The sequence below is a fragment of the Meleagris gallopavo genome, chromosome 3 (assembly GCF_905368555.1).
Source record: "Meleagris gallopavo chromosome 3, MGAL_WU_HG_1.1, whole genome shotgun sequence".
NCBI lineage: Eukaryota > Metazoa > Chordata > Aves > Galliformes > Phasianidae > Meleagris > Meleagris gallopavo.
In genome coordinates this window covers 50,119,528-50,134,304 of record NC_139406.1, presented here as the reverse complement: position 1 = coordinate 50,134,304, position 14,777 = coordinate 50,119,528, and the positions used below count along the sequence as shown (strand labels likewise).

The 14,777-nt window shown below is 40.3% G+C and overlaps 1 long non-coding RNA gene across 3 annotated transcripts in view; it reads left to right on the top strand.

The window, feature by feature from the left end:
* The window catches only part of LOC104910302 (uncharacterized), a 113,701-nt gene that overhangs the window by 92,818 nt on the left and 6,106 nt on the right, over positions 1-14,777 (top strand). For all 3 annotated transcript variants that reach the window (XR_014882468.1, XR_014882469.1, XR_014882467.1), the window contains exon 5: positions 2,962-3,033. This is a non-coding gene — a long non-coding RNA (uncharacterized LOC104910302). The remainder of the gene's footprint in view (positions 1-2,961; positions 3,034-14,777) is intronic.

The following is a 14,777-nucleotide window of genomic DNA, read 5'->3' as shown; positions in this document are numbered from 1 at the left end:
GTTCCAGGCAGGGAATCTGTCCTTCGTTTGAGAAGGGAGGGGCTGATGCTGGAACAAGTTGAGCGTCTCAAGTACATGACAGGAGTGATTTAAGTCTAGTTTCTATCACCACTGAAAATAACAATTGAACTAAATCCAAGATACTGACCTCTGCAAAGGTATTTACTGCATCCTGATGAAGACTGATAATGTAGCCATAAATACAGCAAGTAGCTGGAAATTCACGGTTGAGAAATATCAAGAACCCCTGAGGCTTTTCCTCTCTCACAGTGGGTAACGTATTTCAGTGAAATGTGAGAACAAAAAGATGATAACCCAGAAAGATTTATCTTCTTACTTGGGCCTTGTGTTGCATACCGAGCTGGGATTCACTTCAGTCAACATTTTCTATGATATAGTGTTTCTTTGTAAAAATAACTTTACCAAAGAGATTCAAATGGAAAATTATGCAATGAATATATCTGTCTTTAAAAAGCAATGGAATAGTTAACTTTCTCATAACAAATGTTATTTTGTGGCTGTCCTGGAGAGTGAAATGACAGGAAATTCTTTATCATTTGTATTAAATCATTCTAAAACTAAAACAGTTGGAGGGTCAGCCAATGTGAGCATTGTAATCTTGTGAGAAGAACAAATTTTTGTCACGTTTGTCAAACAGGAAAGCTCAGTTATGGTGCAGTCCTGCTTCAAAAAGCAAGGTGGGTTTAAAGCACAAGAGATTTCACCCAAGGAAAACACTGTTTGTGCCCAACGTATTGAAGTGGGATATAAGAGAACTGTAAAAAGACAGCCTCTCCCTTCTGCTTCTTGGAAGACTGAATAAGCAACCACAGTTATTGTCTCCCAGATCCTATAGCACTGCAACCTTCTGTAGCTGCTTGCCAACCATTTAAGCACCGGGACTTTCCTTGAGAAAACAGTTGTCTCAAACAGATTCTTAGCCCTCCCACCTCCCAGTCTCATTCGAATTATATTCTTGCGCTGAAAGGTGTTAATGGCCATAGTAAAGTGGGACTTTGATCTGTGCATAATCAACAGACTTGAAGCAGACGGATGTGCTAATCACACAGGCTGCTGAACCACACAGATGGGTGTGCTAATAACCCAGGCTGTGAGGAAGGATGCAATAAGTTTGTAGTTTTGATAATGAAATAATTGAAGCTCGTGTCTCATATTTTGCAGGGCAAATAAACTAATCTGTTTGTAAGCATGGAGGCTAAGATTTCTGGGTCTAACTATGTGGAAAGTGATGAGGACAGAAGCTGCAACACCTTTTGAAGAACCCACATAGTTTTAAGATGCAGAAATACTGAATAAATGACTCAGCAGGCCTGGAAGTTAACCATACACCCTTTTTATCCCCTAAGTAGCAGAACCTAGCACGGATTCCTCAAAGTGTCCTGAACTGCTACTATTGCTAGTGAATGCACAGTTGAAGCTGTCAAACACCAAAATAGCAACTGTTTGTTTACCTACTTAAATTAGTTATGACACGAATTATACATTTGGGGCAGCTTTTTGTCCTGAAGAAATCAATGAAATATTCTGATTGGGACATTTGATTAAAAGTAATGTAACATACCCATTTCAGGGATAATGTTGAAATATATAAAATAAAACCATGCTTAATTTTTTTAGTAATTTGTCTTATTAAACTTCTGAATAGGTAGGTGAAGTTTATATGTAACATAACCTTTATGCAGTATGCACCATTGGTGAATCAACACTTCAGTTGAGACTTAAGAAATTGGAATATTTAGACAAAAATAAGCAAGTGCTTACTGCAGTTAATATAAGAGTACTGCTGACAGCACTCTTCTGATTTTGCCACTGCTGAAACAGAACTTCTGCAAGTGATTGAAACAAATTTAAGACAAAGTGGAGAGATGGGATTAGGAAAGATATTCACATTTCGAAACTTCCTTGCCATTGGGGTTTCAATGGAAATTTTCTTTCCACAGACTTAGGCTAATATCTCTTTCTTGTGAAAGACAGAAGGACATGAATGTTGCTGACTGTGTGCATCTCAGTATCGTGAGGACCAGATAAGCTCTTCAAGACAAGTAAACAAATTGTTTTGTGAAGTATGCAGACGTGAGCATTATCATCCTTGAAAGCTGCATTAGATTTTCAAATGTTTCACTTTGTTAGCTATATCAGTGCTTGGCAGTCTGAAAAATTTGTTAGAGAGGATCTCTACATTTGGAAGTGGGAACAAATAGATTGGCAAAATTTTAAATATGAGCATATTCCCTTTGATTAGAAAACTTGGCTAGTTCTAAAGGAAGAACAAAGCGTAGTATGCCTGCTATATGGAACACATTTAAATGTATAAAATTGATTGAATTTGTAAAAATCCTATTATATATAATAATCCACTATATAAATTTGTAATTTATTTTAAACAATTTTAGTTGCTTGATTTCTGTGCAAAACAACTCTGCTTTTTATATGGAAAATTCATTCACAAAGAAAATACAAAGGAAGGTTGAACAATTCAGAAATAAAGGATTTCTTGCAGATTTTATCCTTGGATAGCTTTATCTCAAATGGCATCATGTCTTTTCTACTCATTTTCATTGCACGCTTATCCAGAATGAGATGACCTGGCCTCTGCTTTTATGCTTTTACTGACAGTCCAGTCCTGCAACATAGATGGACTGCTGGTCCTGGATAACAAGTATTAGATTGAGAACAGCAGTGGTGGGTCTTTAGAGCACAGTACGAAACACAGTTCTAGTCAGCATTTTGAAGTGTGGGGAGGGAGATGAAGATAGGGGGAAAGGGAGACTTGAGTGTATCTATCTATTTCTGAAATGAAGCAGCTCTTGAGGGTTTTAATCACTGCTATTTGGCTTAATGTGGCTGGTTCTTTAAGTGCTTCTTAAGGTAAAGGAATGGATGATGCTTTATAAGATGAAAAATGCTTTATAAGTGAAAATTGTTTCTTTCCTTCCCCAGATGACCAGAATTGTCTAGAGTGAGCAGAAAACCTCCACTGGATGGAGAGGAGCCTGAGGGCATTCTGCCTGGGTAGGTGTAAGTTGTGAAGGTGGACCCTGGATGGAGATATAGGGTAGATGTTAGGTGGAAATTGTTTACTCGGGGCAGTGAGGCGCTGGCACAGCTGCCCAGAGAAGTTGTGGTGCCCCATTCCTGGAGGTGCTCAAGGCGAGGCTGGATGGGGCTCTGGGCAGCTGAGCTGCTGGGTGGCAGCCCTGCCCATGGCAGGGAATTGGAACTGGATAGATTTCAAGGTCCCTTCCAACCCAAGCCATTCTGTGGTTCTATGAAGCTGGGTGTGATGCGCCCTGTAGAGGTACAAATAGCACCTTTGAGCTAGCCTTGACATCTCTAATTGTTCTTCAGACTTTCAGTAGCCATTAAATGAGGTCATCATTAGCACAGTCCATGATACCCAGCTCTTGTACAGCAGATCAGGCTGCAGCTCAGCCATTTGTGCACCCTTTTGAATGCTTTCAAATTCTAGGGGCAAATCTCCAACTTCCTGGTCACAGAAAGAAAGCAACAAACAAGTTGGAAATGTTCTTAGACTCTCACCCATTCCTGGCTGCCGTCCTTGACTTTTTCACTGAGGGACAGCTGCTGTGCTGCTTGTTGCCAGTCTGCATTTCACTCTGTGCCTCTTCCAGTGTCTGGCAGTAGGTGCTAGGAAGAGGATGCCTCAGATCTTCCCAGAGGGTGTCATAAAAACTGAAAAGTAACTTCTTGTGCACCATTGAACATTGCTTGTGTTTATCTTGCTCATGCCAGCACTCCTTGCTGCTCTCAGCAGCCACAGACATGCTGAGAGGGAGAAAAACCTGTGCACAAGCTGAACTTGTATCACATCACTGGAGCGTATTATATAAAAGTCGGTACAAATAACTTGTTAAAATGTACCCCCAACCGGTAGAAAAAATATCCCAGATAATTTATTCAGACTTATTTTGTGATTAAGGTCATTTTTTGTAAAAACCTCTGGCAGCATTTGGATTTGATTACAGTACAGCTAAAATTTCATTCCCGTTTATGGCTCTTCCCTGCTTCATACATTCTGTCTGAGACCAATAAAAAAGCACAAAATCAGAAATTTGAGCTGGCTGCCACCCCTCTTGCTGCTTCCCATGCGGACACCTATTCCAGGCAGCTGCCTTGCACTGTGCTTGCATTGCAAACACCTTCAAATGCGCACAGATTAGGGTTTGATGGGCTCCTGGTTTTCAACAGGCTGCGTTAGGAGGATGCGAGTGACACCTAGTGTTTTAAATAAGGCATATGAAAACGCCAGGAAACCCGTCGGATTTGATTTTCAGAGGTGGCGCTGCAAGGGGCAATGCATTCAGGCACGGCATCTTGCAGCCCTGTGAACGCGGGGAGAGGGGCGAGACAGTCAGCGAGGTGCCCAGTGTCCTCGGTTTGCTCCACTTGACCTACTCTTTGCTTGCAAAGGAACTGAATTGCTACTGGTGTGTGTATTCCTTCCAGTGCTTGAAGGGAATGTATAAATAGGAGGGGGTTCAACTGTTTATGAAGGTGGGTAGTGATAAGACAAGGGGGAATGGCTTTAAACTATGATGGGAGGTTTAGGTTAGATATCAGGAGGAAGTTTTTCACACAGAGGGTGGTGACACACTGGAACAGGTTGCCCAAGGAGGTTGTGGATGCCCCATCCCTGCAGGCATTCAAGGCCAGGCTGGATGTGGCTCTGGGCAGCCTGGTCTGGTGGTTGGTGACCCTGCACATAGCAGGGGGGTTGAAACTCTGTGATCATTGTGTCCTTTTCAACCCAGGCCGTTCTATGATTCTATGAATCAATCAGGTCACGGATTTGGCATATGTGTATCTAAACTAATTGCAGCGGGAGTGGTATGGGAGGTAATGCACTGTAGCCTAATTTGAACAAGGAAGAAAATGCAATCTCTGAAAGCAGGATTGCAATAAATCCTAAAATACGATTCTCAAATATCAAGCTCAAAGCTGGTGACACACTGCCTAGGTTCAAAGGAAAGGAGAAGAATAGAAGAATATTCCAAGGGCGCTGGATATCACACAGCAACATTACAAGCTGATGAATTCGATGTTCCTACAAGTAACCCTGGCAGTTAAGCAGCTTTTTTTTTTAAAATGTTTGGTTTATTAGAATTCCTATTTCTAAAAATAAGGATAAAGTGGATCGTGAGATCATAAACTGTATAAAAGCAGATGTATGCTTAACCTTGAACAACGGTTAAAGAAGTTAGCATATGAATAACTAATCATCATTGCAAGTATCTCAAGACATGATTAATATAAAAATACCACAATTTTGCCAGAAATAGAATATTTTCTTGAACTAAATGCAGATGCATGACATTTTTATCTCTTTTGATATTTACCATGTTCAAGTAAAAAGTGGCGATAAAATTAGATTAAGTGAAAAAGTTACTGTAACAGGAGTGAAATGGGCAAGCTCACAGACTGGCTCATTACAAAGAATCCAGACCAAAGCTTAAGGCTGCTGTGGCTCCCACAGACTTGCACACATCCGTACGTGATTAGATTACCTCAAGGCTTCAAAGTTGTAAAGTATTCTTGAATCAGAGGCGAGTTATAGATCTGGTGTCTTAGATTAGATGAGCCTAATATCTTTAGTGCTTTGAAAGTCATATAAAGTCACTAGAGATTTCTTGAATTACCTTTTGGAATAAATTCAGCATCCGTGTTGTTTGATAAAAGAGTGACACAGATGTCTGAAGTTTCTGAAGGCAGGGAGCATCAGTGGAGATTGTATGACGAAGATCGTGGGACACAATAGGAAATGACTAAGGTGATTCAAAAAGGTCCAGCTGAGGGGAACCTTGTTTCAGGGACATAACCTGCGCTATTCTGTTCCTGAAGGAAAGTGATGCTGTCCTATTAGTATTATATTTTATATTAGATTGCCACTGGGAAACTGTTCATCATGAGTTAAGGCAAGCTTAGTAGAAGAGTACTTGAAAACAAAAGGGCATAAGTTAATTATATTCCATCAATACTACTCAGTCAGAGAAGAAAACAAGCTACTACAGGAATTAACATACTGTATGGATAAATAATTAAGGCAACTGTGCTTGTTCTGAATGGGTGAGGGCCCTTGGTGTGGCTGTCATGGACACTGAATTTCAGCAACATCATAAGCAAAACTAAAACACTTCCATAGATAGTCCTCACAGAACAAAGTGATATTTTAAAAGTCTCATTTTTTTGTATGACTCTTAATTATCAGAGATAACTGATGGATAAGCATAGGTACTTCTGGGTGAGTGAAGGAATATACAGAAATTCTCACTGGGTCTGTACCTATCAGCCATAATGGATTCTTGTTTACTATGCGCTTTGTTTGGACTGACAGGCGCAGGAAGGGAAAAATTGCCGTCAAGTCTGTAGTCACTATATTTTCCTATGTAGGGTTCCTTCATTTTGATTACTGCTGTTACTCTGATCATTTTCTTGGTACCTGTAAAAAAACAGCAGTTTTCTACAATTCAAGCAACAGTATGACACCTCCAAATTGGTATCACGCTCACAAGATTTTGTTAAAGTGATGACGACACCTATTGAGTTCTAACTAGCAATGTTTTTATGCTTGCTATAAATAGTTACTCTCATCAGCCATATTCGTGACCATAATCATCAGAGAAAGTTGCAGCAAACTCCAGGTCTTCACACATAGTAGCACTGATTTATTGTCTCACCTTCTTCATCCAATTTAAGAATGGTACAAGAAGAGTTATCTTTACAGGCTTTTATTTTGTTCTTTTTTTTTCCTTATTTTCTGAGTAACTTTAGAGTATGACTCTAGTGACTTTGGGAATGGAACAGAACAGTTTTCTGATAAACAAAGTAATACATTTCTTTAAGAGTTAGATAGTTGAGAGAGCTTAAAGGATGCTGTTCCAGGTAACTTATTCTATTTGCTATGCAGAGCTATTGATGCTCATCTGACCAGGTTTGGGAAGAAAATAAAACTGATGTTGCTCCTTCACATCACTGGGAGATGCACACCTCTGCTAGCACAGAGGGAGAACAAAGATGCAGCTGGGGAGGAGCTGGGAAGAGAAGGGAAGGCAGGGCCATTGCACCTCCAAGGCTTCTATGGAACCACAGCCACAAGCTTCAGACAAGTCTCCTGAAATTTTGGAGCAGAGTGTAGGACTGGGATGGCATAATGCATGCACTATTCTGACATTTTGCCATATGAAAAAGAGCTAGCACCCATCCCTAGGTGTAATCTACTGCTTGTGTGTGAGGGCTGGAAAACAATCAAAGCAAAAAAAGTGAAATCATTATATTAACTGCACTTGTAAAGTCACTCACAGTCCACTGCATGCAGGTTGTATGAAGGCATAGACTTCACAAAGCTTTTTCTTGGTTTGTTGAATTTATGACATAGCTTCTTTATTTCTCCAAAAAGATGATGACAAATAGGATTCTTAAGAATTAAAAATATCTGCGGGACTTTAGGTGGAACAGGTAAGGAATTCATTTCTAACATATGCTTATCCTGCTTATCCAGCATCACTTCGATTTGTACTTAATTGGCTGCTGAATGGCTGTTTCCATGGCAGCACAGCAAATATACAGTAAGGGAACTTACAAAAACACTGATAAATAACGGATCTTTAGGCTTCATTGAGAGTTCTTCGCTACTCTGTACCTGCTTTTTACATTTGTCAGGAAGAGACAACACATAAACCACAATCCATGGCACCAAGATAAAAGCTATCTGACTTCCAAGGCTCCCATGTGCTACAAGACAACAGCTGCCTTTAAAGTAGGTCAAGTACCAGCTTTAAACTATGTCAGAACAGTTAACTTGCTAACTACTGTGAATTAACGCACAATACTGTGTCTTACCTGTACTTGTCAAAGCTGTCCTAAGCTCCTCTAAGTATGAGTGTTTTTGAGATGGAGGTGCTTTCTCCTGTCATACTAAGATTTTTCCAGCCACACTGTCTGGTAGAGAGAAACTTATAGAAAGCAAATGTTCCCTGTGGTTCTCTGCTCTGGGATTCACCATGCACTCTATTTGGTAAAGTGTTGGGATCACTCATTCTACTGAAAGTCAACAAAGCAGGCACTCTGTGAGTGGGAGATGAAAGTGAAGGTGATGGCTGCCATATGCAAGCTAACCCTGGTGCCCTGAATAGTGTTTAACCAAGATCCTCTCTATTTCAGCCTTGAAACATGCAAAAGTATGAGAAGCAAACCTGTTTAAGTGCCATTGCTCAGAACAGCAGTTGAAGCACTCCTTTTTCAAAGGAGGCCTGATAGCACTAGATGCGTCCTAGTACAAAATTCAAAATCTTCTGTTTTGCAAGGACTTAGATTAGCATTGCAGAAAAAGATCAAATCTCTTTCCTCTCAAAATCAGTGACATTTTTCCAAGAACTTAAGGGAAAGCAGAGTTTTCTTCTTGTTCTTTTGCTTTTTATGGTAATTCCCTGTTTTAATGAAACCAGAAGAGGCAGTGTTGAATAAAATATTAAAATAAGAATAATTTTCTGCTTGTTTAGACAATCTGGAATGCAGGCTGAAACGGGAAGGACATTTGCCTGCTCCCAGGTTTTGTGTAAAAATTTTCTGATCTTTGCCATATGCCAACCATGAATGATATATTTAAATTTTCTAAAAAGTACATGCTTTTTGCTGTATCCTATCTGAGACTCCAAATCTTTGCTACTACTGTTTGTGTAAGAAAATAATGGATTTCAAATGACTCCGATGACTCTTCTATTAATAAGATTTTAAGCATAGTTTAATGTACATTTGTTTTTGTGGCAGGTTTGGCTCAAGAAGCCTTTATTTATTTGCACCTGTGATCAGTCCCCACCCCTGCATCTCCAACCTATTCTCCAAAGCACAAGTCGTGATACTTTGTAAGACTGCATGTTTAATCAAGCTAGAGTTCTAAACATAGCATTTTATTTTTTTTTGCTTTCTCTTTTAAACACACATTCATTATCATCTCATCAATTACTAGCAATTGCAAATCTCAGAAATTTCAATGAATGTCTAGTCATCATTTGAAAAACCTGTTTCCCTCAGTAGCAACTTAGGTCATATTGAAGATATCAATGCACTCAAACACTATTAATATTCTGGAGTTTGTCTATATTGTGTAACCAAATAGCTTCAGAGGAATTTGTTGATAATTATCCCCCTTTTCTCAGAAAGAAAGGTTTTTAGCAATAGAAAACCATAGAAAAGTCTACTTTGTTCACTTTTCTAGAATATATGTCTCCCAGAGAACACCAAAGTTAATTTCTGTTCTCTCCTGAACAACACAGTAGTTATAAATCAACAAGGTGTTGTTTGTTGTTTTTTTTTCTGCAGCTGAAATCTAACTGATAACTTTCATGCTCTGGCACTGGAACTTCTTCAGTAGTACGCTGTGCTGGCACCCAGGGTAATACTGTGTAATAGAGATGTGTGGCATTTCTCAGTCATCCCCATTATACAGACAGAGTGGTACACCAACATGGTGAGCCATCTGTGCTAATGCTGATGATGTTACTAAATCATTCATAACATTTCACAATTTTTATTAGATCATTTAAATTCTTATTTTGGCATAGTGCATAGATTTCTTCCTCTAGAAATATGAACTCAGTATGCAAATGTGTTTCCCTTGTTTTCTAATAAATTCATGACTGTGTTGAACATTCTTACAAGTGCTGAGGCTCATGTAATTATGCCCTCAGATCTTGACAGTAGAAATAGAGAACTCTGGTTCCTGCCAGATTAATTGATCAGTTTGTAGCACATATAGGTTTGGTGCATCTATTTCGGTTGTTTGTTCTGTACCTACAATATACACTGTCACCCAGAGTTCTGCTCTGTTCCCCTTGCTGACTTCTTTCCCAGAAAGGAAAATATGTGTTGGTTTTGCTCTTTATTTTTTGTTTTTTTTTCCTTACATTTTACTTTACTTACTAGTAGGAATACAGTCCTAAAATCCTACTTTGGCAGTAAACCAACCCAGAGGTTTCAGCGTTCACCATCTTGGCATGCACACAGCATGCTAGATGACCTATTTATCCTAAGTGAGAGCTAAGAGTGCTGCTAAGTGCGCATCACACTAGGCACTGTGCCTTAGAGACCTCACAGCTTGGGTGAGTGCGCAGCCCAGCACGGGGAGTCGGACAAAGGAATGGATAAACAGGAAAAGAAAATGATACAATTAAAATTATTTCACTGCGAGCTTTCAGTGACTACCTGCTTACATATTTGAGAACTGCCATACAGATACTGGTGATCTTCGAATCATTAAGGTTGTGTTATGATTTTCATTGAAAACCAAACAGAAATCCTTTTCCATGCAACTGTCCCAACACTTAAGCACCCGGGGATAATCAAAATTTTCTTGTTTGTTTCTAAAGACTGAATAACCTTGCAGATGAAACAGAAAAACATATATATGTCTGTAGCTGCCTTATAGAAGCATAAAATATTCAACATCTGGGTCTGATGTTTGGCTAGCTAATGAAAAAAGATCTCTCACTTTACTCTCACAGTTTGCTGAAAAAAAAAAAAAAAAAGAACTGTAGATGTTTTGTATGATTGCACCTTTCATGAAAGAACTGTATACGACCTTTAAGTGCATAAGCCCTTGTTGTGCTTTGGTGCAGTCCCCTCCAGCCTTTTGAAGTGCCTAATAAGCAAACATTAAAAGTAACTGTGAAGTGAGAGTGACTGAAGATACCTCTCTATGTAGATTTTACACCTGCTTTCCAAAGCATACATTCGATAAAAGGGACCTTAAGAAGCACTAAGTTGCATGTTTGACAGATGTTTGGCCACATTCAAGGCCCAGGATAACAACCATCTACCCCAGGAGAGCAGCTTTTGTATAATGTATTGTGAGGAGGCTTCTGCAAGGCTCAAAATCAGTCTGCAGCTCCAAAGTCTGTGCGTGAAGACTTGTAACAGAGTACTGTTACAAGTACAGCTTACAGGCTCTGGACGTCTATACTTAAAAGGGCTGCAGCATTCAGTCATATTTAAGAGAATAATGTCTATCACTTCAAGTGATAAGTCAATGCTTTACAACTCAGGCATACAGAGTCTTCTCCCTCTGCACGGGCTCCTCAGCATAGCATGGACACGTGGTGCAAATGCAGTGTTTCTGAACAGCTTTGAGCATTTCCATGCAAATGACACCACGGGTCATTGCAGTTATTCCAGGAGGGAAAAAAAAAACCAACAACAACAAAGAAAACCACAAAAAAAGGAAACAAAAGTGACAAGAGAAAAAAGGAACATTTTCTCCTTTAAGCTCAAATCCTGTGTAGCTTCCTGATGCATCACAGGCCACAGACCCCCAGAGAATCAAATATTCCCACCGTCAGCTGCCAGCAGAGATATTTCCGACCATTCTGTCTCTGCACTTTTCCCTCTTATTTTCTACATTATCTTCCCAACTGTCAAAACAGTAGCCATTTCACAGAAGCTAGTTTCAGGCTGAGCCTGTTTTCTGGACAGAAGAAGGGAAAGAGAGAAGGGATGTCAGAAAGGCACAAGGACAATGAGACCTTTAGTGAGATGTGACACTGCTAATTTGTGTGTGATGGCTCTCCGGGCCATGAGCTGAACAATGCCAGCTTGTAGGGTTTGCCTTGACATCACCTCTTTAGTGAGAGCAGCGGTGTAACTCTGGATATTACTGCTTGCTGAGAAGATTCTGGCTCTTACATGGAAATACTTTCTTGTCTTCCTGCTTGGAAATCCCAAAGGAGCTGCTGGGGTCCTTTCTGCTTTTTAACACCTCAGCTCTCAAGGGCTCCCCTTGTGCATGCTTGGAGAGAAAAGCTTTTTTTCTTCATCTCGCATAAATGAACAAACCTGAGAGTTTATGATACAGCCGAGAAGACAAGGCTGCTTGAAAAGCATTGCTCTTTTGACCCATTTTTATCCCCATTTCAGCAAGCAGTACAAATTCTTCTCTTTGATTTTGTCCACTAACATTAACAGTGCCTCATGATGTTAATTAATACTGTAAGAGGCTAAACCTCAGGCTGACTGCTGTGCATGTGGGAATTAGTTGTGTGGGTTTGTGGAGCAACATCTGCCCGTGAATAGATTTAAAGAAATAATAATTAAATTAAACAAAAGAGAAGCTCTAAGCTGAATCTGTGGCTAATGATTAATATTGCTTCACGTTCAAGATTTTTTTTTCCCAGCTTATTTTGTTTAATGATTTTCAGCTATGAATATTACATGTCCTTCTGCAGTTAATTATTTATGCTGATGAAACATGGCACTCTCCGTAACTGCCTTGGATTCTGAACGGAAAGGAACACAGTTTCTAGATGGTTCCTTCTGAATACCGATGGCTTACAGAGGCATCTTTCATCAGAGATAGGGTTTACTCAAAGGAGGCTTGGGGTTCACTGGAAGAAACTCTTGTTAGAGCAGAGCTTTCACCATTGGCCTCTGGTTGTGTATGCCAGGCTGCCTGCTCTGTGCTTCAAAAAGCCTGCCCTCAGAAACCCTTCCCTTCCTGGTAGAAAAGCCTTTCACATGAAAGATTAATTAGTCATCAAGGTTTCTATTTCAGAATTTTTGGTGCTTTAGGAGCAGTTTGCATCTTGCCCAGGATTTTAAACTGAGCTTGGAGTCTGGCTAAGAAAAACGTTGACATTTTGAGCTCTCATTTTAAATGGGCATGAAAGTGCTCATCAAATATTGAAATCCTCCCCAAGCTGGAATTATCTTTTTCCATCCAGCTCTGATAGTTGCTGTTTATGGATCTCTTTCCAGCCAGATATCTCTCATTCTGTGAGCTGATCTAGGCAAGAGCTTTGGCTGAAAAAAGTCTGCAGATATTATCTCTGCTACTGTGTCATTTTAGTCAAAGAATCATAAAATCATGGAGTCGTCATTTAAAGGTCATCTAGTCCAACTCCCTTGTAGTGAAAAGGGACACCTACAGCTACATCAGGTTGCTCAGAGCCCTGTCCAGTCTGACCTTGTCTCCAGGATGGGGTATCCACCACCTCTCCGGGCAGTGTTTTCCAGTGCCTTAACACACTTATTGTAAAAATCTTCTTCCTTATATCCAATCTAAATCTCCCTTCTTCTAGACTGAAACCATTTCCCACTGTCCTATCACAACAAACCCTGCTAAAAAGAGTGTTCCCTTCCTTCTTACAGCCCCCCTTTAGATACTGAAAGGGCGCTCTCAGGTCTTCCTGGAGTCTTCCCTTCTCCAGGCTGAACAGCCCCAGCTCTCTCAGCCTGTCCTCACAGGAGAGGTGTTCCATCCCTTGCATCATTTTTGTGGCCCTCCTCTGGACACACTCCAACAGGTCTGTGTCTCTCCTGTACAGAGGGCTCCACATCTGTATACAGTACTCCAGTTGAGATCTCACCAGTGCAGAGCAGAGGGGCAGGAGCACCTCCCTTGACCTGCTGGCCTCGCTTCTTTTGATGCAGTCCAGGATACAGCTGGTTTTCTGGGCTGCCAGGGCACATTGCTGGCTCATGTCCATCTTGCCCTCCAGTAGTATCCCCAAGTTCCCAGGTGTATGGCTGTCCTGCACCAAAAGACCCTTGATTTACCAAAACCCTAGCACCACTTTTGGACAAGTAAAGCCTTAAAAATTTGAGCTTTATCCTAAATTGAATAGCCTGAATGAGAAGGAAGCCTATGAAATATAATCTTCAGAGAAACTAAGCTTGTTTGACCATCCTTGCTACTAGGTACCAATCCTACTTAGGAACTCAGGTGTTACAAATGTGTTTTTTTACTGAACTCAGAAGTGGGATATAACATTAACATTTGGTGTTTGGTGGGACGTCTTTAAATTAAATGAGCTATATATCAGCTGTGATTCATACCTCTTTAATTTTTCCTAGTGGTGAATTTGGCAAGTCTCTTTAGCTGCCACAGAACCTGGGTGCTGAAAAACTCATATCGAGCTGTCGTGTAACTCATACACCACAGCTCGAGTAGCTCCAGAATCTCTCCTTGCAAACACAGAATGCTGGAAATCACTCGACCATGGGGGACACTGTGCCTAGCCAGAATGCTATCTACATCCTGACTCCCATGGCTCTTCTTCTCCTGTCCTGGCAGGCAACCCGGTGGCATACTTGTCTTTCTCTCTCCTCACTACCCTCATTCCAACTATATGACAAACGGCCTTTCAGATACCTGCTCCCTAAATAACACATTCAGTGCTATATAGTGTAAGTATAGCATATTGTCAAGAGCATCTTAGATGCCTATTTAGGTTATGGGTCAGATATACTGAATCAAGAGAAAGAGATACAGCAGTGTTTCAGGCTGAAGGCTTGATACCAGTTGGCCCTAGCATGCATTGAGGCTTGGAATCCCAAGAGTCAGTCAAAATAGTCCCTGTAAAACAAACTCCAGAAACGATGCTATTCAACATACATCAACTATTTATAAGGAAGTTTGCTGATATTCTTGACAAAGCAATTTTTTTTTCCCCTGCACAGAAATTGACATTGTTAAATAATTGAAAAGAAAGCAGCAAATCACAACGGTGGATGGTGCTCAGATGAAATTTTCAAAAGCATTTAAGAGTATTTTCAAATGGCACTTTACAATTCCTTACTTTTTTAACAGTACTGTTTAGGCTATGTGAAAGTTTGTGCCAATATAAGCTGTACTGTTTCTTTTACACTGATCCAGGCAATTCTGAACTAACTCCATCAGCAGCTAGTGCCATGTGTACATATTCTCTGTAGCTTTTGTACATTTCCCCTAAGTCTCTTTTGTCTTGAAA